At 34.1% G+C, this 27,574-nt stretch overlaps 2 long non-coding RNA genes across 2 annotated transcripts in view; one reads left to right on the top strand and one right to left on the bottom strand.

The window, feature by feature from the left end:
- Positions 1–1,304: 1,304 nt before the first annotated feature.
- LOC108520635 (uncharacterized) lies at positions 1,305–26,394 on the top strand. The gene is made up of 3 exons (XR_001882950.1): positions 1,305–1,393; positions 20,978–21,056; positions 26,356–26,394. It is a non-coding gene; the product is annotated as an uncharacterized LOC108520635 (long non-coding RNA).
- The window catches only part of LOC108520636 (uncharacterized), an 81,602-nt gene continuing 59,570 nt past the window's right edge, over positions 5,543–27,574 (bottom strand). The window contains exons 3-4 of the long non-coding RNA XR_001882951.1: positions 19,755–19,863; positions 5,543–6,004 (exon numbers count right to left, since the gene is read on the bottom strand). This is a non-coding gene — a long non-coding RNA (uncharacterized LOC108520636). The remainder of the gene's footprint in view (positions 6,005–19,754; positions 19,864–27,574) is intronic.

Below are 27,574 nucleotides of genomic sequence, written 5' to 3'. Positions count from 1 at the left end.
TTTATCTGCTTAAGGGGGACCCCAAGGCCACTAGTGCTGTAATTCTTTCAGTCTTATAGAGATACCACCTTGATAGTCTTGGACAAGTTCTGGAAGAATTCTCTGGATTACCAGGTAGAGACTGATGTACTCTCCCCTTACTTTTTCCCAAACAAAATCTGTACCTCTATTCTGAGCCATCTGAAACTGGGGTTGGAGTGACACAAACACCCCTGTGTCCACCACCCCTAGGGCACCTAGGACTGTGCTGTGTCAGACCTGAATCCAATACAGAGCTGGGTCTCATCCAAGGCCTGCTCTAACCAATTCCTGGCTACAAACTGTGTTTGCTCAAAGCCCTGGGAGAGGGCTGGGCTATAGCCAGCAGGTGGCAAAGCCAGCCTAGGTCTATTTCTTTCCCTTTGGGTGGTAGCAAGTTCCATCAGGCCTGGGGTAGGTCCAGAGGTGCTGTCCAGGAGCCAAGGCCTAGCATCAAAAACTGTACATGTCCACCTAGGGTTCTATTGTACTGCAACTAAGCTGGCACTCAAATCACAAGACAGAGTCCTTCCCACTCTTCCCTTCCCATTCCAAAGGAAGAGGTACCTTATCTTGTAATCACTGCCACCTTAGTCCATTGGGGGGTACTACTAGATTATTACCAATGTTCCCTTAAGGCTCACAGGCTCTTTAGTCAGCTTCTAGTGAATATTGACCGGCCTGGTACTCACCTTTCAGGTGAGGGTAGGTCAGCCCAGGGTAGGTCCAGAAATTCTATCCAAGAGTCAAGTCCTAGAATTTGGGACACCAGGAGCCTCCATGGTGCTCTACCCCCACTGTGGCTGAGCTGGTACCTAAGGTGCAAGACAAGGCCCCTTTACTTTTTTCTCTACTATTTTCAATCAGAAAGAGTATTGCCCCATAGCCACCACAACTGGGAATGTGCTGGCTCTCACCTGAGTCCAACAAGTCTCAGCATCTCACCCATGGTCCTCAGTGTAGTACCTGGGCACAGCTTGGAACTAAAACTTGCCTAGGCGTTGCAGTTCTAGTGGCTTCAACTATGTTTCAGATTAATTTGCCACCCCAGAGTACTTTATCCTGTGGTAGCGAGGAGTATAGGAACCTAATTTCCAACCACCAAGATTTGTGATTCTTCTCTGGCTATGACTGGTTTAAATTCACCCTTCGTGGGTGAGACTGAGTTTGGTCTAATTTTGCTTTCTGCTATAATGAGGGCAACACTGAGTTCAGTGCATCACAATTGTTGGCTCTCCCTCAACACAAGGAACAGAAACACTCTCATCACCACAGCACCCCTGCCAGGGGGATGGGAAAGGAGTGGTATTGACTATTCAAGACTGTTTTGCTTTCCTCTACAGTACCTATTTCAGCAATATGAAGTTAAAACCAGGTATTGTGAGTGCCTACCTGATTTGTGTTTCTTATGAATGTGCTTATTTGTATAGATAGTTGTTAAATTAGTGTCCTTGATGGAGGAACAATCTGTGGAGCCTTCTGTCTGACATCTTGCTCCACCCATCAACCAAGTAAATACATTTTTTTTAATCTATTAGATTGCAGAACGCAGGACAAAAATAGAACTGCTGACCATGTCTGACTTTTCCCAGCACAGCCAAGGGACGTCGCTAACTCTATAGGTACCCAGGCGTTTCCTAGAATTTAACGGCTGTAAAACAGACAAGTTAAACAGTTATCAAAAAATGTCATATAAGGAGTTTATGACCTTAAAATGTCTAGAAAAGACAGTAACTGACCTGTATACTTTAAATCATGTCTAAGTTATGAAAAGGTTTTAATTTTATTTTACTAATGTTAAAAAGTATATTTTGAAGTTTACTAAGGTTATGTGAACTAAAATGCATTTGGGTTAAAATTTCTATTTTTTGAGAAAATGTTTAAGTGCTAATTTTTCTTTAAGCCAATTAATTGGAACTTTTAATATAATTTTGGTTGTGATACATCACTCACATGGCACATGTAAATGAACAGAAAAAGCAGATCTGGTAGAGTTATAAGATTCTTCATTTGCCAGTTTTTAAGTTTCTCTTCCTCATTTTAGGCCATTAGTCTCTTGATTACCTGTTCCCTGTCCTAAACAGATGTCAGTTAGACAACACTAAATTTGCATTTCTAAAGTGGTAACTCTTAAGTGAAACAAGACAGATAATTAATGTTTTATCCAAACTTAGGGAAAATGGTATGAGTAGAAGTTCACATGGCCAAAATAAGGATATCCTTACCTGTGGTGATTTTCTTAGATGTAAGTTTCTTAATTGCATTACTGGCTTTAGGGTGGAATCTAGTAAGGAACAGCACCAGGAGAGCATGCAGTTTCTAGGCCTAATGGGGAGGGATAGGTGGAAGGCAGAACAGATCCCCAAAAGTCAAGGATCCAATTTTTACGTCAAATCCTGAATCTACCGAAGGAGGGAACCACTGTAAGATGAGATGGTGCAAGACTGAAGATCAGACGCTGTCCATGGAGGGAGAAAATAATCAAGAAATAGCAAAATTCCCAAAAGTATTAAACCAGAAAGGACTCATTTCCCAAGCCAGAGATATGAACCCAGGCCACCATCATGAAAGGGCAAAGCCTTAGCTACCAATGTACAGCATTGGGCAGTTGCCAGCACTTTTTTGAAAAGAAGTCTAGAACAGCCATTTTAAAGCTTGCAAAGAATTTTAACTGCTCAAGAGAATTTTCTAAGGCTAGCCATGACATTATTATATGTCATTTTCTAAGTTTAAACTTTTGAATAAAATATCTACAAAAATATTTTTCTTTCAATGGTGTACTTAATTCAAATAGTAACTCAATCCAAAAGTCCTTTTAAAACTCAGATGGTGATGTTCCAGGTTCTTATCAACTGTGGAAGAGGTATTTCTGGAGAGATCATAGAGGAGGCATCCTCACGATCCCCAAAAATTCACCCTCAAAAAGGGGCTTAATAGAGCAAAAGATGGCAAAAACCCCATAGTATGGGACATTTTAAAACAAAACTCACCAGAGGGCTTGACACATTTGGGATGAAGAACGTGCTAATGCATCTCATCGACTCTCGGTCCTTTCAGACCAGTAACTTAATATGAACCTGAAACTTCCCACCCTCTGGATGGCAGAGACGGAGAGAGAGTATGCCCACATGGTCACAAAGTCAAGCTCTTGAGAATACAAAACAAGACAAGAGGGAAACCACATCCAGTTTTTTGCCTGTGGGAAATGCAGCTATATTTTCTAATGGACCAATCTGCAAGGCCAGCTTGAACACGAGGTTATAGGAGTCCCAGGCCTGCATCGTATCCTATGGTAACCCTCTTTATGACAGAATAACACAAGAAAAATTTATAGCACAAAGTACATCAGACTTACTAGAGCCTAATACTAGTCTCACGAATCATTTTTCCCATTAATCAGAATCTTGCAGAGAAGACAAACAGTGATTTTTATCATTCAGTCAACTAGTTGAGGCAGAGAGAGGGAGACCAGTAGTCTGGCTGCTAAAGAATTAGTATGCTTTTGCCAGCTTGACAGTTTTCTGGGTTCCCTTTATCTGCAGTTTCTGGAAGAACAGAACAGATTTTGGTGACCCTGCTCACAGCACCATAGCAGTGGGGTCAAGCTGTGTTACAAAATAAAATTATCCTTTTCTGTTTCATGACACCATAGGCAAGAGACGACAATTTTGCATAACAAAATTAGAGGCTTTCAGTTCTCTGATTTTAAATGTCTACTAGATAAATTGCCCAGAAGAACTCATGGAACCACAAACTTAATAGGCTGAAAGCCAAGTCTACTACCCTACCTCTCAATCTAATAAAAACATCTGCAATATACAAGTCCCAATTCAAAATAACAGAAATTTTTAGCATAATTTGTCAAGTGTATTTCTTAGCCAGTTAGGCAGTGTAATTTCTACTTTATCAATACATTTCTCCTTTCCTTTCTTTTCTCTCTCTCTCTCTCTTTTTTTTTTTTTTTTTTTTTTTTTTTTTTTTTTTTTTTTTTTGTACTTTGTATTGCATCTTCATTGGTCTCTTATCTCTTCATTGGTCTCATTATCTCCTCGTTGGTTTCATTTCTTTATTCTTACCTAATGTTATTTCATTCTATTCAAGACTTTAGATTAATTTTCTTTTCTCTTTTTTTTTTTTTTTTTTTTTTGAGACGGAGTCTCGCTCTGCTGCCCAGGCTGGAGTGCAATGGCCGGATCTCAGCTCACTGCAAGCCCCGCCTCCTGGGTTTACGCCATTCTCCTGCCTCAGCCTTCCAAGTAGCTGGGACTACAGGCGCCCGCCACGTCGCCCGGCTAGTTTTTTGTATTTTTTAGTAGAGACGGGGTTTCCCCGTGTTAGCCAGGATGGTCTCGATCTCCTGACCTCGTGATCCGCCCGTCTCAGCCTCCCAAAGTGCTGGGATTACAGGCTTGAGCCACCGCGCCCAGCCCTAGATTAATTTTTCTAAATCATACTTAGAAAATGTAATTATACTAAAAAAGGCTACCAAATTAAATAAAAATGCCCAAATCAGCATCCAAAATTAAAGCTCTGCATAGTTTTCATGATTTAATCCTAATAATTTCCTGTGGTCACAAAAGTCTAATGCAAGCTCATAACATTGCTTCTCCCTAAAAAGTCACCCTCTTTCTCTGTGTTGAAATCCTTCAGTCTCATAAAGTGTAGAATCAATTTTGTGAAGACTTCCTGATATTTTCAAACGTATGTGATACCCTTATCCTCTAAATTGTTCCAATGATATTTGATGATGCTAACTATAATGTGTCTAGGTGTTTAGCTATTTTTATAGTTTCTTAAGCACATCTGATGCATCTATGAACTACCTCATTGTGGGAACTCTGTTGTATTCCACATTGTATTTATTATAAAAAATAGCTCCAAATTTTATACAGAGTAGTCAAAAAAGTCATGGAATGAAACTTAAAAGTCAGCAAACTAAATAAAACTTAGTTACTCAAATCCATGTCTAAGAGCCTTTGCTGTGTACAGAAAACTCGGTTACCTACTTAGGGAATCCCTTACCACAGTGTTTGATAGCTACTCTCTGACTCAGAGTAAACATCTGGATGTCTGACTGGAACTATCTTTGTGGTTTGATGATTTTTTGAAAAAATAATATGTTTGAAGGACTGTTATCAGTGAAAACACTTTTTAAATTCTTTTTCCATACAGGTACTGACCACAGAGAGGAGTCCCAGATGACTAATGTAGTGGAAAAATTTACTCTTCTTTAGCTATTTTTTGTCTGGAAGATTGGTGACCATATGTAACTCATGCTTGATGCTGAATCAGGGAAAGAAAATGAAAGGGAACCACTAGTATAGTTGGGCGAATGGCCCAGACATACGCCTACACTACTGGCAATTCTAAATAAGGAATAGAAAAGAAATTACTTAAGTCACCAAATTGAACCTTTTCCTGGTAAACATAAACTTAATGCTTAGAAGATAGCATATAAAATGGCATTAGAGAATGTATATTATTTCTTAATGTAACATATACATTACAATGAAAACCACTTGGCTTATTTTATAAAAATTTATTTTAAATAATACTGTGTATATGAAAGAAAATCACATGGAAAACCATAGTTAGCTTTCTGCTAAACATATGAAGAATTCTATTAAAATATGTTAAGTAAGGCAAATATTTATTATATTTAATAAGACTAATAAAATACAAACATTTGGTAGAAATTACAAGTTGTAAAATGTAGGACATGATTAAAAGTTTTCCTAAGCCAACTGTTACTAGTAACTTATTGTTTTATATTTATAGATAGAACATTTATAAATCAACTACGTAAGACACATAAAAGTTTTATATCAAAGCAGATGCTATCTATATTCTTGCAAATAAAAACAAATAAACAGAAATATAGCAAGAACCATTTTTGATACATTATGTATAGTGTGTGTCAGCTCTGAAATAAGGGCCTTTATCTTATTCATCATTGTATTCCTGGACTGAGAACAGCACCTGGGAACTGAAAGATAATAAATACCATTTAAATCAAAAACTGTTAGAACTAATAAACTAATTAAGTAAAGTAGCAGGATACATAATCAATGTACAAAAATCATTGTGTTTCTATACATTATCTGATTAAAAAATCAAGAAAGGAGTCTCATTTATAATGACATTTTAAAAAGACACTTAGGAATAAATATAACCAAGAAGGTGAAATATCTATACACTGAAAATTATAAAACATGTATGAAAGAAATTGAAGACAAGACATATAAATGAAAAGATATCCCATGTTCATGGATTGAAATAATTAATATTATTAAAATGCTTATACTACCTAAAGAAATATACAGATCAATGCGATCCTTATCAAAATTACAGTAACAATTTTTACAGAAATAGAAAAAAATATAAAATTTGTAAAATCCGAAGAAGATGCCATAAAGTCAAAGCAATCTTGAGCAAAAAAGAGCAAAAGTGCTGGCGTCACACTTCCATCACGCTTCCTTATCTCAAAATTTACTGCAAAACCATGCTAATCAAAACAGATGGTACTGGCATTAATAACAGGAATAGAGAAAAATGAAACAAAACAGAAAGCCTAAGAATAAATCTTCACATGGACAGTCAATTAATCTTCAACAAAGTTGCCAAGAACATACACAGGAAAAACAATTGTCTCTTCAACAAATGGTGTTGGAAAACAAGATATCCACATGCAGGAGAATGAAATTAGAACCTCATTTCACTCCATATGCAAAAAAATTAAAACAATGAATTCATACTTAAACATAAGACCTGAAGTTGTCAAACTACTATGAGAATATTTTCTTGACATTGGTATTTCTGGACAGTATTTTGTTGTACATGAACCCAAAAACATAGGCAACAAAAGAAATTATAGACAAAAGAGATTGCATCAAACTGAAAGTTCAATGCATAGCAAAGAAAACAATCAATAGAGTTCAGAAACAACCTAAACATTGGAGAAAACACTTGCAAACTATACGTCTTATAAGAACTTAATAATGAAAAGACATAAAAATGGCCAACCGATATATGAAAAAAAAAAAGTTCAGCATCACTAATTATCAGAGAAATGCAAATTAAAACAACAGTGAGATATCTGTTAGACTAGCTATTATACAAAACATAACATGTATTGAGAAAGATGTGGAGAAAAGAGAACCCTTGTACCATATTGGTAAGAATGTAAATTAGTACAACCATTATGGAATGCAGAATGGAGGCTCTTCAAAAAATTAAAAATAGATATACTCTATTGTCCAGCAATCCCACTTGCAGGTGTATAGGTATATAGCCCCCCAAAATGAAATCAGTATGTCAAAGAGATGACTGCTCTCTCTTGTGCATGGCAGCATTATTCACAATAAACAAGATATGAAATTAACCTGTGTCCATCATCAGATGAATGGATACGTAAGAGTGGTTATATACAAAATGAAATACTATTTAGCCATAAAAATAATAAAATGTTCTCATTTACACAACATGGATGAACATGGAGAACACCGTTAAGTAAAATAAGCCAGAAATAGAAAGATGTGTACTGTATGATCTCACTTACATGTAGAAACTAAAAAACCTGAATTTATAGAAGCAGAGAGTAGAATGCTGGCGGACAGTGGCTGGGTGTGGGGGATGGCAAAATGTTGGTCAAAGTATATAAAGTTACAATTACATAAATAAATTATGAATATATAATATATAACATGCTGACCATAGTTAATAATAAAGTTTTTAATACATAAAATTGCTAAGAGACCAAATCTTAAATGCTTTCACTGCAAAAAAAAAAATAAGTATGTGAGGTGATGAATATGTGAAGTAGCTTGATTTAATCAATTTGTAATGTATACATGTATCAAAATATCACTTTTTACGCCATAAATATATATAACTTTTATTTGTCAATTATACCTTAATAAAGTATAAAAAACGATGGAGACAGCCAGGCGTGGTGGCTCATGCCTGTAATCCCAACACTTTGGGAGGCCAAGGTGGGCGGATCACCTGAGGTCAGGAGGTTGAGACCAGCCTGGCCAACATGTTGAAATCCCGTCTCTACTAAAAATACAAAAATTAGCCGGGCATGGTGGCGGGCACCTGTAATCCCAGCTAGTCAGAAGGCTGAGTCGAGTATTGCTTGAGCCTGGGAGACCCAAATTGCAGTAGGCTGAGATCGCTCCATTGCACTCCAGCCTGGGCAAGGACAGTGAAACTTCATTTTAAAAAACGAAAACGAAAAAGAAAAAAGACACAAAAAAAGAAACATTTCATCTACCAGATTTAAATGTGTAACAATTCTAGTGGATTTCTTATTTGGCCAGCATTATTGGTCCTGTAAGATAGTTTTGTTTGTTTTTAATGGTAATTTACAAAATAAAAGCCTAAAATTGTTTGATGGATACATTTTTCTAATAAGAATAGTCATTTTAACTTATATTTAATTATATGAAATAATATAATTTTTTCCAAAAAATGAGAAGCAGCATTTATGATCTATCATAGTCAGTTTTAGAGAGTTATACCTAAATCATTCTAGCACTTAAATTTAAGAAACTCAGGTCATGAAATGTTGCAAACTTGGAGAAATATGCTGAATCACTCCAGATCCTGGGAAATACAGCATTACTGAGGATCACTGATGGATATGATATTTAAAAAAATAAAGTTTCAATTCTATGAACTGATTGCATGATATTAGAATATTTTATTTTATTCTAGATTTTGTAAGGCTACATTTAATGTGTTTAAAATAAACATACACAATAAGCACGCATGTTTATTAACATATTAAAACACATATATAGTTTTACACTACCTTAGTCATTTTTTTCTTTGTTTCAATCACCCACTGATTTTCTTACATGCTGGGAATGTACTTTATTCCATGCTTTATTCATGTATTAGGAGTTTATTGTTATACTTTGAGTGCATTGACAAGGCGGTAATTGTTGAGACTGTAAGAGTACATGGATTTTGTACAAACTTTGAATACAGAGATGGCAGAATTTGCTAATGAATTGATGTGCGCTATAAGAGAAAAATTGCTATCAAAGATGAGTTCAAAGTTTTTGCTCTCAAAATTGGCAGAATGAAGTGATAACTTACTAAGCTAGGGATGATAAAAAATAATTATTTAATTTTGTTGATAAAAATCTATGAATGTATTGTCAACACAATTTGTTCTTGTTATTCACCCTCTGTAATCCCAAGAAACCGTCATTAATATACTAAAGCCTGTCATCATAATTATTCAGATTCGTCTGCCAACATTGAATAGTCTAGTATTAATCATGTTAACTATCACCTTTATGAGCAAAGAAAAATCACCCAACTCTATTTGGTTAGTGCAACTGACACTTGTGAACAGGAAGTCTAATACAAGTTTCATAAACAATCCAAATAAATTGATTTGGATGGATTAAAAAAGAAAAAAAAGAAGGTCAGTAGAAATCCCACCAGCCCCTGTTAATATAAAGATGTATTGAATTACCAGCTTGTTTGTAATGATAATACAGTCAGACTTGTAAAGTTCTTATCACTGGCCAACTGGCATAGAAAAATTACTCCTTCTTTGCTACAGTAGTCCTCTCTTATCGTGGTTTTACTCTCCAAGATTTCAGCTACCAGTTATATAGTACAAAATAAGAAATTTTAGAGCGAGAGGGATACCGAGAAAAACTACATCTATATAACTATTATTACAGTATTCTATTCAATTGCTAGTTATTATCTATGTCTAACTGTGCTTAATGTATGAATTAAACTTTATTGCAGGTGTGTATGAACAGGAAATGCATAGTATATACTGTATAGAGCTTGACACTATCCATGGTTTAGGCATCCACTGGGGATTTTTGAAGTATCCACTGTGTTTAAGGGGAGACTACTGTCGATGAAACTGCAGTAGATGAGTGCAGTCTAGTACCCATACTTTCACTTATGTGAATTCAGCAACCATTTACATTTCCTCTTTCGTAGCCACCATATCAGAACTTAGAATACTGCTAGTAATGGAGCAGAATGCCATGAATACTGATTGACTTGAGTTTATAGAATAAAAGAAATTGGAACATTGTGCCTTTCGGGTTTTAGAATGGGCACTACACTTCATGGTACTATATTGATCTTTTTTCTAGAGGCTAATATTAGAGTATTACCTCTGTGTTAAGAAGCAAGTGATGTTTATAATAGTAATGACAGATTTACACTTGATAATTCAATTCATTCTCTTTTGTATATAATTTATAATATCAGTAAAACCAGTGAAAAGTACAGTCTATATAGTTAAAACATGTTTTTCACTACAGAATACATTTATGCAAAAGGAAGTAGGCTCAAATCCAAACTCTTATAACCATGCTTTAAAAGCATTAGTTTAAGCACTTCTGATTAGCACCATAAAATGATAAAAATTTAAATTAGGCCGGGCGCGGTGGCTCAAGCCTGTAATCCAGCATTTGTATGGTCCGAGACGGGCTTGATCGACTAAGGGTCAGTGATGGATCGAACCATCCTGGGCTTATACGGTGAAACCCCCTCTACAAATAATAGCAAAAAACAGCCGGGCGACGAGGCTTGTGCTAGTCCCAGCTACTTGGGAGCGTAGGCAGCGAGAATGGCAGTGAACCTGGGAGGCGGAGCTTGCAGTTAGCTGAGAATCCGGCCACCGCACTCCAGCCGTGGCATACAGAGCAGATTCCGTCTCAAAATAAATAAAAAAAAAAAATAAATAAAAATAAAAAAAATTTACATAAAAAAACCTTATATTTACATAATAAAAATGATGAAGAATATTCATTCTAAAATACAAATCGTTAAAACTTTATCATGAGATTTAACAGAGTTACAATTTTCCTTCGTAATCGTTAGGTTAAGCAGTTATTATCTGCTTTCTAACAGATAAAGAAAAACATTTAGTTATTCTACATTCCAACAGTATTTAGAAGTATGTGCACTTGTTGTATTATCAATATCTCTTTATTTATATTTGATATAGTTATATATGTTTTAAATAGCTATAGATGTTGTAGAACTCTTTTATTTAATAATAATAGATATAAATTATTTGATTAATGTCTAATAACAATTGTTGTACTCAAGATGAATAGGAATCTTAGGAGCTTAGTACTAATAAGTACTCCTTAAAATTTTCATTATGTACAGTTTTTTGGATTTAGTTAAATAGATTTCCTCATTATACATATTTTAATTGACTTAACTAAATTATTTTCTATAATATTTTCTATTTTTAAACATATAAATTCATTTTAAAATGTCACTGACCTCATGATAGTTTTAGTTGTTACATAATTTCCTAATCAGAGCTTACAAAAATTACCATAGCTACTATGTGGATATCTGCAAAACATTTTTACATTAAAACCAGGTCCTTGGACTTAAAATTTAGGTACTAATTCACTCCATTTCAATGCAGTAATTGTTCTTAACTTATGCAATTTAATCTACTTCCCTTTTTGTCTTTAACTAGTAGAGATTCGAAACATCTGGTTGTGATCAAGTATTCACAATCTCCTAATTTAAAGTTGCATGATTCAGAATTTTTTAATATATATTTTTGAAGATAACTGAATATGTACAAAAACATGGACAGTTAGTCATATTAACTCTAAACTATTCTGAATGTTTTTAAGCTTCAATCAGAAATACCAATGGCCTATCCTTATAATTACTTCCCTTTACCCTATCTGAAAAATGCTTATATGCTACACTTCAGGCTAAAGTAAGCAAGCACCACATAAAATGTTGTGTTGAGTAATCACTAGTGCTTAGCTATTGCTCAACACATGTCAAATACAAATAATTAAAACTATAGTGGCCCCAAGCAAAACATTAAAATTTTTGCATTCCAAAGGAGGTTCATTAAAACCAGATGACTGGCTTGGCTCAGCTCATAGAAGGTCTTGGCTGAAACATGTCCACTTCAAATCCATACTGTCTTATTTGCTTACATCACAGAATCACTGACTCAAGAACCTGAAGGGTCCTCCAAAGTTTATCTAACCTCTTTCCAAGCAGAGTTTTACTTAAAATACTTTGTAGAGAAACTAATATTTCTTTACAAATTCATATGCAAGAATATTGCAAATACTTTTGTATCATTAAAAGTATAACCTTTCAGTGAGTAGAAAACAATTTAAAAAATCTTTATTATTTTATTCTTCTAAAATCTCCTTAATACATTTTAGCAAATTCATATGTGACTTCACTACAGTGAAAGAGATCAGCACTAGCGTGAACTGTGTCATTGAATAATATTCCATTCTACATTATCTCCAATACACAAACAGCATAAACTATGTATTCTTCATGACTACAAATTATGAGAGACTTAAATTCCTGAAAAAAGTTTAAAGTGGCACTAAAAAAAATTATAAAACCCATATTTGGTTAATATACATTTTTACTATGAGAAATTTATAATTAAGAGTCAATTATTTAACCATTTATTATTAAAAGAAAATAATGAAAGAATATTAAAATCAAATTTCTTATAATAATCCATTTAAAACATGTATACGTTATATAAAAGGCTCTTATAATGACATTTTGTGAGCTAATGAATAAGTACACTTAAGCAGTTTATTAATCAGATTGGAAAGTAGCATACTGTATTTAAAATGATGTTCAGTCTATAGATCTGGATTTCAAGTCATATTAGATCTGTTAATAGGTTTACCGTTTTTGAAGCCCATGAGGATTTATCTTTTATCAAATAATCTTAAAACCTACAAATTATATTGCTTAAACATGCAGTCTTTTCTTCCAGTGTACTAAAAAATAATCAATGCATATGCTTTCCTTTCTGCCACTCCACCTCTGGTCAACAAAATTAAGCAGTTTAAAACACAGTTTTAGTAAGAAGGTAAAGCTTTACGACATAACACATCTTATTTTGATAATGCGTGAGGGAAAAGACAGTCTTTTAAGTTCAGATGAATTTTGAGTCACATGTTCCTTCCTCCCACGCCTGTTTGCCTTGAGTGAAGTCTGTTTTTTTGAGCACAGGATGCTACTGACTGTAACTCACTCAAAACACAGACCAGGAAGATTAATTTTGTCATTTCAGCTGAGAAAATGGAAAAAAGCAACAAAATGAAGGCATGAGACCTTTGGTGTGCTTCATATTATACACCACTATTAAGGTGGCAAGGTAACCATCTCCTCCATACAGCCTTTATAAAACATGATGTGTTGAATATACTAAATTATTTTTACTTGCTAAATATGCTTAATACAGTAAGAATTTAATTCACATTCCTACCATTAAGCACAATTTTTAATATCATCGTAAGCTTCAATCTTAAATAAAACATAAAATTATCCTCTTATAGCAGCAGAACATAAATTTATTATTCCTCTTGAGTGTTTATCTCTCTATTCATGTTATTAGGCTGTGTCAAATGCCTGGCAAGAGAGAAAACTTCTGCTCTACCTGTGACAATCATAACTACATATTGTTCATAATATGGATATACCATTCACTTAATGTAAGCACATACTTTGATTATAAAAGCAATGGCATGTTTAACATATTTTATTTTATTACTATTTAATGTTTACTAACTATTCGATAATCCATTATCCTCTTAAATTATGGTTGATTCTTAAGTCAAAGACAAACTGTAGAAAACCAGGCATCAAGCTATATATAAAGTTACATATGTATAAGTCCATCTTTATATAATAGTGACACAAATTTTTGAATGTGACATGGTGAAACATTTTTCTTTACATAAAAATGTACAATTACGTTGTGATCTTGACTTTCCAAATACCCATGACAAACTGCCAAAATCCATGTGCCTCCAACTGATTCAGAGACTTAAGTTTCCATCACTTAATTACCTTGTCTCTTAGCCATTGTTTCCATATTTGATTAGCTCTTCCTTTGCTATAGGACTGTAGAAAATTCTACCTCGGAGGTTACTTGGAGGCTACATAAGCTTTAGTAACTTAGGGACACATAGTAGTCAGTCACTCTGTCTCTTGGCTTCATCAGCTTTCCTTTTTGTTGTTGTTGGTCATTTGGCTTATTGTAGGTAAGATTCCTCCATGTTGGAAAAAATTTAGTAATATGTATACACAAGACTCTAGACTGTTCGTAGCAAAGCTTATTAAGGTCAGAGGAAAGTAAGTTACACACACATACACACACACACACACACACACATAATTAGCAAAGCATACTAAGCTCAAAGGTAACCTGAGCTGTAACAATCCTGTTCTAAGATCAGGTTACCTCCGAGCTTAGTATGCTTTGCTAATTATAAATACATATTTTCTCCCTTTTAGCACCCTTATGTGCTCTTCTCCCCTTTGGCACCCACATGTTAAATCCCAGAGAAGAATTTATGCTGATATCACATAAATAAGCCAATGACTGTGATCAAACTGATGGCTAATATGCTAAATCAGACCTATTTTTTGGGGGATACAGGTTAGAAAGGGAAAATAGGATGGCACTTATTGCACTGGTACCACTCAGAATCACGTGGAGTGAGAGGCTTGGATCCACAGAAAGGATGACACTTGCTGTTAATAAACAAAATGTGAGTAAACAAGGGGGTTAAATTATATCTTCCACATTTTATTTTTTAGCTGTCTAGTTAACACATATGTGTATAATTCCATGAATAGCTCCACCTAATATAATTATTTTACTTAATAAACATGCACTCATCCCCTCTCCAACAGGAACAATCCAAAGACATGCTGTTAAGTCATCGTATTCTAGGGCCAGCATCGCTGGGTAAAATACATTTCCTTTAATCAAACTCAGATGTGAGTCCTCACAGCACCCCTGCCAAATTCTAATTATAAACCTAACCATTCTATCTTACACAACAAACAATGTTAGGGAAAACAGAAACAGTCCAATAAAGTCAAAAGAATTAATGGGGAATTCTTCTCTACTGGTGGTATTAATGCATTGCTTTGACCCATCTCCTGTCATTGATCTTTACTGTCACTCACAAGGGAACACACTATCCCGCTGCACAAGGAACGCTCTGCAACCTGAACAGTACTTAAGAATCATATGAGCTTTGGCTCAGTAGGTTCTTGAGGAAATCACAGGTAGCTGATTTCCAAGTAGGAGTTCCCTAACAATACAACTTGTAAAACCTTAGTCATCTGTTAGTTGAGTCATTTGAGGGTAACTTTATTCAATCAAAGAATAAATCTTGAAATCATACTTCTTAATTCTATACTTTCTTCTTGCTTTATTTTTTCTTCCTCTTTTAATAGCACAAAGAATTTTGATCACATACTTATATGTCAGCTTGATGACTTTTCTCTTGATTTCCACTTCAGGTCAGGCCAGTATGAAAATATAGGCCAGTATCAGGGAGGCAGAGACAGTTGCTTCTACACCTCTAGGCTGGACCCCAGTGGAATACACACACACACACACACACACACACACACAGACACACACACACATATATTTAAAAAAAGAAACTTTCAACATCAGTAATAATCAGATAGTAAAGAGAACAGTAAGTGATGTTTGGGAGGGCCATGAATATCTGGTTCTTCACATTACTCTGGAGTTTCAGCCTCACTTCTGTTCTGTTTCCCATCTCCTTGCTCTGTCCACAAAACTTAAGGGCTGGCAAGAGAATTTGACCTTTACACTTCCCATGTGATTGTCCAACTCCCAGTGGCCTTGGGATAAAAGTGAATTGGTTTTAGACTAATATTAAAGACAAATTATTTTCTCTTAGAAATTAAAAGGACATGAAAGAAAGGAAAACTTTAAAAAGATAATATAGCACATGTTAAAATATTTCAAATAGTATCAAAAACTATAAAGTGAGAAGTGAGTTTTACTATATACTTCACACCCAAATTCTTGTTCCCTGACCATAGGCAATCATTGAAGTGCAGTATGCATTCCTAGAAATGGTGCATGCATATTATAGCACATGTATATCTGTCACAATGTGATACTATTGTAGATTCACCAATGACTATAATAAAAATCGTAGAAAATACTAAATGTGATAATAAAATGAAGAAACTGTTACAGGATGGGGTCCCTATCCAGACCCCAAGAGAGGGTTCTTGGGCAAGGAAAGATTCAGGGTGAGTCTGCAGTGCAAAGTGAAAGCAAGTTTATTAAGAAAGTAAAAGAGTAAAAGAATGGTTACTCCGTAGACAAAGCAGCCCCGAAGACTGCTGTTTGCCCATTTTTATGGTTATTTCTTGATTATAAGCTAAACAAGGGGTGGATTATTCATGCCATAGTGCCGGTGGGAGTGTAGCAGTGAGTCTTCTTGCCATTTTGGATTTGGTGGGTTTTGACTGGCTCCTTCACTGCAAACTGTTTTATCGGCAAGGTCTTTAAGACCTGTATTTTATGCTGACTTCCTGTCTCATCTTGTGACTTAGAATGCCTTAACTGTCTGGGAATGCAGCCCAGGTAGGTTTCAGCCTCCTTTTACTCAGCTCCTGTTTAAGATGGAGTTGCTCTGGTTCACATGCCTCTGATAAAACCATTTATTTACACCCTGTGATTGGAATTCAAATTAGTACATTTTCTTTGGAAAATTATTTGCCAGGATCTTCTAAAGCTAAATCTGTACATGCTCTGTTAATTCAACAATTTCACTCCCAGCTATAGAACTAACAGCAGTGTGTACACCAGAATAAATGAATGATATTGCTCACAGTAGCCCTGTTTATAGTAGCCCACATCAAAATTTTCTGAATGGTTATCAAAAGCAGAATGAATAAGCAAATTGTTTTATATTCATACAATGGCATGTATAGAAATAAGAATGAAAAAAATTAACTGCCAGTATTTGCAGCAGTAGGAATAAGGATCACAAACATAATGTTGAATGAAAGAAATAAAACACAAAAAAGAATGTTGTTCATATGGTTCAATTTACATGAAGTACAAAAAGAGACAACACTAATTTATGTTGTTAGAAGTCAGGAGAGTGGTTGTCACTCAGAGTTAATAGTGACTGGGAAGTTTCTGGGGCTGGTAATCATCTATTTGCGGATCTAGGTGAATTTAGTTTGTGAAAGTACATTAACTGGTGTGTATACTTTTCTGTATATGTATTATACTTCAAAAATAGTTAAATGATAACACAATAGTGAAAGCAGTCCACATAATCATGAATAATCATATATTTAATAAACAGTTAAAATAAATGAGGTAAAGTTCTATTTACTGATACAAATATTACTCTAAAGGAGTGCTAGTTTTAAAAAATAGAATAATAAATACAATATCATAGCATACATAATTCGATTTTAAATGTACATAGATGCATACATTTTAAAAAATATTTTGTGATATACAATGAACTGATAAAAGTGGTTATACCTCTAGAGAAATAATGTTGGTAATAAATTAAGATGATATCTTCCTCTACTCTCAAAACTTATTTTTTGGTAAAATGTTTATATCTATGTTATATCATAAATATCCAATTATACATGGATGTAGACATTACATATCTCATATGTTTTCAATTAAAAAATGAAACTAGCCAAGAGATAGAAGCAGCCCAAATGTCCATCAATGGATGAATGAATAAACAAAACATGGCATATACATAAAATTGAAATTTATTCAGTCTTAAAAAGAAAGGAAATCCTGTCACATGTTGCAATATGGATGAATCTTGAGGACATTATACTAAGTTTAATAAATCAGTCATTAAAAGACAAATACTGTATGATTCCACTTATATGAGATATCTAATGTAGTCAAATTCATGGAAACAAAAAGTAGAATGGTGGTTATCAGAGCTTGGGAAAAAAGGAGAATTATTGTTTAATGAGTATAAAGTTTCAGATTTACAATATGAATGAGTTCTGGAGATCTTATTCACAACAATGTGAATATACTCAACACTACAGAACCACACACTTAGAAATGGTTAAAATTGTAAACTTTATGTAATGTGGTTTTCACAATAAAATGTACAATTAAATTAAACATGCTAAGTTCCAGAACAAGAAAAAAATAATAGAATTATATACTCATTGTTGTAAAATCTTGTTTTATTCCCCTAACATGTCTTGGGATTTGCTCACATTAGTTCATGTAAAGCTACATCAGATTTAAAAAAAAAAAAATTGTTGTAGAATATTCCATTGCACATGAGTATGACTAATAATGTGAGTACAATATAAAGACATTCTTTACAGTATATTCTTCATGGGAAATTCTGCTTCCAAACGAAATAAAAAGTAAGGAAATTCACATTGAATTTAACTGGGGAAACAGTTTCCTCAATTTCACTGTTAAGACAGTCATTCACTATATTTTTATCTGGTAACATTGTTTTCTCCCGTCTGAGGAGAGCAGAGAATTATGACAAGACTCTATTTATGGGCGTACTAGATTGGTTTATGTTTTGTTTTGTAACTTGGCAGTACAACATGAAATTAGCAATACCAAGATTACATTTATCTGGAATATATACATATATATGTGTGTGTGTGTGTGTGTGTGTGTGTGTGTGTGTGTAAATCAATAACTATTTCTCAGTTACCTTTACATTAATAGGTCACAGTTTTTTATTTGAAAAATGAAGAAATTGTTGATAATCAATTCAAGGTATTTGACCCTCAGTTCTAGTGCTATATCTTCTTCCAGGTGGTTCAGACTAAATTCCTTTTCAGTGGCAATACCAGCTGACTTGAGGAAAGAGGTTTGGACGTTGTGTTGGTTTTACAATTCTTGTAGTCCTGTTATGCAGCTACAATTGGACATAGTAGACATTCAACAATGTCTTTGTTGTTGATGGTTGCAATTATAACTTTATTTCCATCTTCACAATAAGACAAATGGCAAGTATAATATTAGAATAATTAAGTTATAAGACATTTTACTAAAAGTACAAGAGCAGTAGTATTAACAGCAATCATGGTAACAATGTGTTTTAATTTTCTATGCCAGAGATTGTTTTTGGTCTTTATATATGTTATTTCTAAATACTTAAGAAACAGACTTACAGAATAGAGTTGCATTTCTAAACAAAGAATTAGGATTCAGAGAGTTGAAGTGAGTTATCTAAGAATACAGAAAGTAGCAGAAATACAAGTCCAGATCTCTCTGGCTTCTGTTCTTTCTCACCATTACATCCTGTTGCTATAGGAAAATATAAGGCTATACTTTCTGATGCTATCTTCCTAGGTAATACCTAATCTAAATAAACTTCTGATGGTTTTCTATACTAATAAGAGAAAACTCCATCAATCTAGTGTAGAAGTAGTCTTTCGATTCAATATTTAGCTATTCAGTGAGAAACTTAACATTTTATTTTTAAAATTTAAAACATACTTAGAATTCTAACTTAGTTGAAACTATACATTAGAAACTGAATGACCCAATCTCCGGTCACAAAGATCATGTAAAGTTGAACTTTGAGTCAAGCTTGTTTGCTTACCAAATTTGGTATATGTTAAGTGGCATGTAGCTCCCATAAATATAGAGAGCACAAAAGGTCTTCACCACATCTGAGTTTGGGTAACACTTCATTTCACCAAACACAAATATAATATAGCTTTTCTATTCTATATTTATGGGGCAGGTGTTCACCATATAATAATAAGTTTGCTAAAGTAATGTCAACTGGCAAAGTATACCCCACAAACAATACTGGTAAATACAGTAGATTCGTGGGGAAACTGTGCTGTTTATTTCTGTTTTCCAAATGGGAGGAAAAGTTATAGTACATGGCAATTACCTTGAGGGTTTCTGCTTCACGAAAGTTGGCTTCCAATTTCATTACCATAATTCTGCAGAACGCAGTCAGTTGCGGTCACAGTCTCTGCCAGCCCACCTTCAAACTCTCCCTGCCAATCAGAGCAGAACATCCTGTTGTGGGAGTGGAGTAGTTAAAAGTTTCATGGTATATCTTTCAGAAAAAGAATAAACTAGCATTATAATTGAGGTCATTTCCAAAACATAGTATTCTCATGAAAAGATATGATAGGATTAAGCTGTCATTAATGCTTCTTAGCCAGGGTGGGGGAAAATCTTTCCAAAACAGAACTTTTTAACTTAACTGGAATTAACTGGGGTTTTTATAAATAAGTCGACTCAAAACAGTGGATATTTACTGTTTTTTTGTAACATGTGCAAGATGCTTTCTTACTATTTTACAGACCGTAATATATAATATTATCACTTAATTTTTGCATAATTTAATTATAAATCCACTTGATAAATTAATATAAGCACTTAATTAATTAATTAATTAATTTTTATTATTATACTTTAAGTTCTAGGGTACATGTGCACAACGTGCAGATTTGTTACATATGTATACTTGTCCCATGTTGGTGTGCTGCACCCATCAACTCGTCAGCACCCATCAACCTGTCATTTACATCAGGTATAACTCCCAGTGCAATCCTTCCCCCCAACCCCCTCCCCATGATAGGCCCCGGTGTGTGATGTTTCCCTTCCCGAGTCCAAGTGATCTCATTGTTCAGTTCCCACCTATGAGTGAGAACATGCAGTAAGCAACTAATTTAAAGGAACCATATTCTGTGTTGATAAACTACTGGCTCTGTGTCTTAATTATTCCCTTGCACTCTTTTGTAGAATTGCTATATGTGAAACCTAATAGAATTTAAATAATAATTTTTGTTCATTCATTTATCTGTTATTGAGTACTAAACAATGTTCTATGTGTAATGGGCGATTAAGTATTAACCAAAATTCTATGTTCTATGTGTAATAGAGAGAAATAAGGAAAATAAACTGAAAATGAAGTGACTACTGTAACAAAGGCATATGTGGGGGTTATTGAGTTACAAAGGAAAAAAAATTCTTTCTGACAAGATCAGGAGATGACTTCCTATAGAAAAATGCAAAGTTAAACAAGACTGTCATTTAAATTACTTAAACTTGATTCCCCTTGGGGAATTTCTACTTAATAATTTTCTTTCTATTTTGGAACAGGTCAGCAAAACTGCTCAGACTACTAAAGGAGCATATTTGTGGGCATGTCTGACTTGTATGAAGATGTGCATATGTAAATGTAGGTATTCAGATCTAAACCAGATAAATGTATTTATTCAATGCTATAATTTTGAAAGATAAACCTAACAGAAAAGCCATCTTAACATAAAAGTGTATCTAATTCTTTATGACGTTGAATTTGTTGCATTTAATATTCATTACAAATATTATGCAATTTGGTTTCTGAAATTAATATATACAAATATTTTATATTTTCTAGTTTCTTCGTAGAATGACAGTAATGCAAAATAAATGCTAAAACCTACTCTTGTCACATGCACCAGAAAGGAAGAAAATTCACCGACTAGCATGGGTCACTTACTTCCCCACAGTAGGGGAAATAATAAAGACAAACAATGTTTTGATTTTTTTTTATTTGATGTGATAGTAAATCTACTATGACTTTTGGTAACAGCTGTGAGTAGGTGTTTAAAATAATATTTCTTTCCTGTTTCTTTTGGTGACATAAGTCACTTTGATTCTTTCTCTTTGACATCAATATGAAGGAAAATGTTAGTCTAAATGCTCCATGATGCCTGAAAATGTGCATTGTTTTATGTATTTTCTAGAGAATTAAAGTTAAATTTTATTAGGATGTAGTTTTTTTTTTTTTTTTTGGTAATTTAAACATTTGCATTACTTAGTAATCAACTACCGTGCTAATAGATAACATGATATATTAACCTAAACTGGTTTTCCACCTGAACATTGCATACCTGGTAGTATGTTTAAAAGATGAGTAAGCGTCCAATTAGGAAACAATTTATGCAGCTGATATAATGAAGCACTAGATTTGCGAGTTGGCTTTCTCAAATCTATTTCCTTAGGAAGTTTTCATATGTCACACTTAGAGTGCTAATGGAAATAAAGATTAAACAATAATAATGATAATAATACTACCCTATTGAAACATTGCTATCCCAGTTGTTGTGATGGTAGTGGTGATAATGGTGGTGGTGGTTCGCACTCTCCCTCTCTCCCTATCTTTGTCCTTCTCTCTCTTATTTTCCTTCTTCTTCCTCTTTTTTGCACCCTATTTGTCCTTCTTTTAGTTACAATTTTTCAGACTTATTAAATAGAGTCACAGATAAGTTTTAAAACATTCACTATCAGGAAATTGTTTAGAAACACACTTCCATATTTACTATCTCATATATGCACGACACTGGTATAATATTATGGGGAGCAATTGAGGTCATGTCTGGAATCATCTGATGATGTCCCAGGACTAATATAACATAAGTTCCATTGTTACTCTGATTGCTTGTCATTCTATGACTATGTATTTCTACTCAGATATACTATTCCTTAAAATATTATAAACTAAGATTTTAACAACAGATTTTAACTGATATGCTTCAATTCTTCTATTGATTACAATCCTAATAATGAAAAGATAACTAATATCAAAATAGTTAAGGGCATTATATACAATATATGTTGTTATAAGTGTTATACTTTGTGTTAAAACCATTGTTGAAAATTTAGGCAAGTTCTACCTTTTCTTTGGTTTCACAATGATGACAAAATAAACTTTAAAATCTGTTAAGAGTGGTGCAGATATTCATAGGAGACTATAGAGTTGCCAGTAAAATTATTTATCTATGTCCATTACCTATCTATCTATCTATCTATCTATCTATCTATCTATCTATCTATCTATCTCCCTCCCTCATCTCCTGTCTTCACCACAGCTGATGGTATGGGTTTTTCAAAAGTTATGATGTTTGGGAAAAGCAGACACCAAGTCTATTGTCAAGTTTTTACTTGTTCTAAATTCAAAATCTATGAGAACAGACATTCCTGGTTACACAAGATTCAGAGTCAGACAAACAAAGTTACAATGACATATCCTCTAGTTTTCAATCTAGTCCACGGCATTTTTCTAGGAATAAAATAAAATCTTCCCAGCCAAACTTTGTTTACAGGTGGAATAACTGCTTCGAGTAGTTTCCTCCCTATAATGTATCGTTTGCATGCATGCTTCTAATAAACATTCATTTAGTAGTTTATCTGAACTGTCAGGGGATTCCATAAAATTCTGTTGAGCATAAAATAATTGAGTTTGCCTTTCTCATATGCTGAAAAAATGTTTTGAGTTCAGAGAGAGGGAAACAACTCACATCAGATTACTATAGTAAATTTTTTCCAATAGTGTTTATTCTGAGCAGACAGTGGAAGGTACTTGAAAAACAAATGAGTCTGACTAAACTTCTATGCTGCAGTAGCGAGCAATGTAAGTTGTTTTTAGAATAGTGAAAGCATGGAGACAGATGCCTCTTTATTTTCTGAGTTAACTCACTTTCAGTGACATGAAAGGAAACTGTGGGATGGTGACTAACACAAGTGGAAAGAGTGGAAATGCTCAAGAAAACCAAAATAGAGTTGGTGTTTAAGACATTTCCTTAATTGTTGCTTCTTGACTTAACTCCCCCTCTCTTTTCCATCACACATCTTTAAATTGCCTTGACTTTAGTTTTTGAAAGATTTGCTACAACAATGATTATTTTATATACAGCAAACACAATTTTAAAGAGTGTGGTTCTAATTGGAAATACTAAAGTAAGGGTCTATGAGAAATCAAACCAAGTATGTTAATAGAATATAATATCAAAAGTATAATTTTTTTAAGTCTGCTCATTCATTTTTTAGCCTACAGATGTAACTGTTACAGATGTTACAGTTTTATTTCTTGCCTATTTTCTTCAAGTTTTATTTTACTTCTTACCTCTTTTTTACTCTAATAGTTTCTCCAGCAGTGATGCCTCATAGAACGTTCTGCAATAAATGGAATTTTTTTATAAGTTTCACTCTCCCATATGGCAGCCTCTAGCTATGAGGTAGTGAGTACTCATTTGAAATATGACTAAGAGAAAAATTAAAGAATATGAATGAAACATCCATCTTGATGCTTCCAGTTATTACCATTCTTTTACCCTTCCTCTTCCCCTTTCAGTTTATTTTTCTTCTTTGACTTACTTCCCTTAAACTCTACACATCTCCCTCAGACATCTCCTTTATACTCAAAGATTTATTTATTGATTACTGATATTCAACCTCAAGACTCCAGTACCATGCATTCAGTGATTTACTCAGCATGTATTTATTAAACAATTAGTAGGTTTTAGCACTATACAGACCTAATCTAAAGGAGAAAACTAACATTGCTTAAATAGTTACAGGTATCATTAATATTTCAGGAAATGCATTTTTACCTAATGGAAAATTTTGTGAGGATATCCCACAAATCCACGTAATGTAGCATGTGCATATATGGGAGTCATTTACAATTTTTAGGTAATTAGATTTTCCTAAAGCTGTGTTACATAATCCCCAGTTGTGTCATAGAATTCTTTGTTCTGGGAAAAATTATATAAATAGGTGAAAACAACAGCAATAACAATTACAAAATCACCTTAACCTGAAATCATATACTAAGTCTTCTGTGTTAATGTAAATTGTTAAATTGCTTATCTGGGCTTTTGCCCTTTAGAGACGGTGTGGGGATGGACAGGGAGGGCAAGAAATAGCCATTTGCTCTTTGAAATGAGAGAACAATATACAAAACTCAACTGTACTTGAGGGTGTGGTGTTGCTGTTGTGGTTATAGCTTGACTGCTTAAGGAGGGAGTTTTTGTACAGTTTGAAAAGAACAAGAACATAACTTTCAGAATATGAGCTGCAGAAAGTAAATATGAGACAAATACCTTCCCCTTCCCCAACTTTGTATTATTTTTAAAAAACCCCTCTATAGAGAACTTTTTAAAGATGCAATGACTAGCTCTAAAACCTTCATCTAGCTTCATCAGTGTTTCTGTCCTCCACCATTGTTCTCTCTCTCTCTTTCTCTCTGCATATAATTTTTAACGATTTGAAAAGTAGATTGCAGATACAATAATTTCTCATAAATACGTCAGCAAACACCTTATAAAAGAAAGACATTATCCAGCATAACCACAATATCATTATCAGACATAAAATATATGTTAACAATAATTTTATAAGATTATTGAATATTCAGTCCACAATCATATGTTCCCAATTTTCCTAGAAGTAACTTTTAGGTTTGTTTCCTGATATAGGATCCAATGAGGTTTCATCATGGCATTTAATTGTTACGACTATTTAGTCTATTTTAATCTACAAGAATTTCCCCTAACACACGCCTTTTCTGTCTAATTTTTAAATACTTTATTGTTTTTTATTATTATTATATTTTTACATTTTGTTTTGAAGAGTCAGGTCATTTTTATTCGAGAACATTCTGCTTTCTGAATTTGCGTTATTTTATTTCATCATAATTACCTTCAGGGAAAATCTGTCTTTTAGCAATGACACCACATGGATAATGCTGTGCACTCTACAGCATCACACGTAGGAGGTACATAATATCAGGCTGCTCCACTGTGTGCGTAACTGCTGGATCACTTGGGTATGAGTAGTGATTGTCATGTCTCTTCCTTGTAATTTTTTCCTCTGTAATTATCTGGTAATCTGTGGGTAATAATTTACAACTGATGCAACAAGTTTATCTTCCCCAATGATCTTTAACCCAATGGTTTAAACATCTATTTATAGTAATTGCCTAAAGGAGTTTTTACATTGGGAGATATAAACTCATTAGTTCTCGCATTTCATCTAATTTCATCATTTATTCTATGCTCTATTGGTAGTCTTCTGTAAAAGGAGACTTTTCCTTTTTGTTTTTTATGTTTTGTGGTTTTGGACTCACAGTTTTAGGAGATTATAATCAAATGTTGTCATTACTCTAGGAGATTCTCAAATTAACCCAAATTGAAGGGGCCTCTTTAGGTCAGTGTTGCCCCCTCCCTTTTACTTCATGAGTCTTTTAGTATTTTTTTTTGCTTCTGGCATGATAGATATTAATTTCTTATATTCAGCAATTGTACTTAGAAACGAATATCTGGTCATTTGGTGTCTCATTGCTACTAGGTTATTATTGTTTCTAGACCTTCATAGCGGACAGACACAGGAAATATCTTTTGGTGTTTTTAATCAAGAATTCAAACTAATATTTCTAATAAAATTTTGACATTAACAGGATTTTTTTACCTTGTATTTTATATTGGTACCTCTTTTTCTCTCAGTAAAACTATGCATGTATGTATGTATGTATGTATGTATGTATTTAGACGAGGTCTCACTCTGCCACCCAGGCTGGCATGCAGTGGCGTGATCATAGCTCACTGCAGCCTCAAATTAGTAGGCTCAAGCAATCCTCCTGCCTTAGACTCCTAAATAACCAGGACTACAGGCTTGTGCTACCAGGCCCACCTAATTTTTAAACATTTTTGTAGGGATGGTGTCTCACTATGTTGCTCAGGCTGACCTCAAGCAATCCTCCTTCCTTTGCCTGCCAAAGCACTGGGATTACAAGTATGTCTTCTTTTAATAAAATTAATGTATTAATTTATTGGCTTTATTCTACAGTACCCATAAAATAACATCATAAATAGGGATACTGCCACTAATAGTAATAACTACAGACTCAGTTATTAGATAGCTTTAGATTTTAATTTTATTTAGATTTTAACTATATTAAAAGTTTTACTCAAAGAAATCTTCCTTTCACTATATTTAGCTCCACCCTTTCCCTCCCATCCATTTTATATAATCATTTTTATTACCTTTTGTTTTATCTTTCCCCTAGTTCTTTTGGGGAAAATCTATCTTCTTTTGCACAAATGATAGCATATTAAAGTATTAAATGCAGTTTTGACCTTCCTTTTTTCCGTAAAATTATAATCTAGAAATTACTCCTCTATCAATTTATACGGATTTTTCTCATTCTTTCTAACAGCTACTTAGTATTTCTTTTTTTTTATGATGCTTTATTAAAGCAGTTTCTTATAGATGAGAATTTAAGTTTTGAAATTTTGCTATTACAAAATAGCATCATAAAAAATAACATTTGCATATGTGTTTTGAGTGCCCCCAGCTAACCTGAGGTTCCAGTACCAGAGCACCAGGTAACTCTGCCCTAAAGGAAAAGGACTGGGGCTGGATATGGGTGTTTACAGTACGCCTTTCATAGGATATTTATTTCTTTTACTCGGAGGATGGCTTAATGTCTAGTTGTCCAACTCATGATGATGGTGTGGAGTTGGGGTGTCTGTCACATCGGAAACTTCTTTATACTGGCAGATACCTGTGTTGCTCTTGTCTGACCTGTGTCCAGATTATGACTAACCATTGCTCTGGCACTGAAAGCTTGACTTCGTGCTCTCGCCTGCATTTCCAGGAAAAAAACCCAGCCTGGGGAAGCTCTTGGTTTTTCAGATGGAAGGCGCAAATTTAATATACTGCCCCAATAAGAAACAAATCCAAAGATCTTCACTTACAGATCCTAGGCAGCGAGGCACAATGAGTCAAGAGGGCAGTCCTCTCCCCAGGTCATAAGAGGCAGGAATGAAGAGTCAGACAGAGAAGGAGAAGAGCACATGGCAACTAGCAGTACATGTAAGGGAATACGGTGTGGATCACCTTACATTCCCGGGCAAAGCCTGACTGTCCTTT

This window comes from Rhinopithecus bieti, unplaced genomic scaffold (genome assembly GCF_001698545.2).
Source record: "Rhinopithecus bieti isolate Rb0 unplaced genomic scaffold, ASM169854v2 scaffold_51968, whole genome shotgun sequence".
NCBI classification, from domain to species: domain Eukaryota; kingdom Metazoa; phylum Chordata; class Mammalia; order Primates; family Cercopithecidae; genus Rhinopithecus; species Rhinopithecus bieti.
This window is presented reverse-complemented; position numbering and strand designations above follow the sequence as displayed.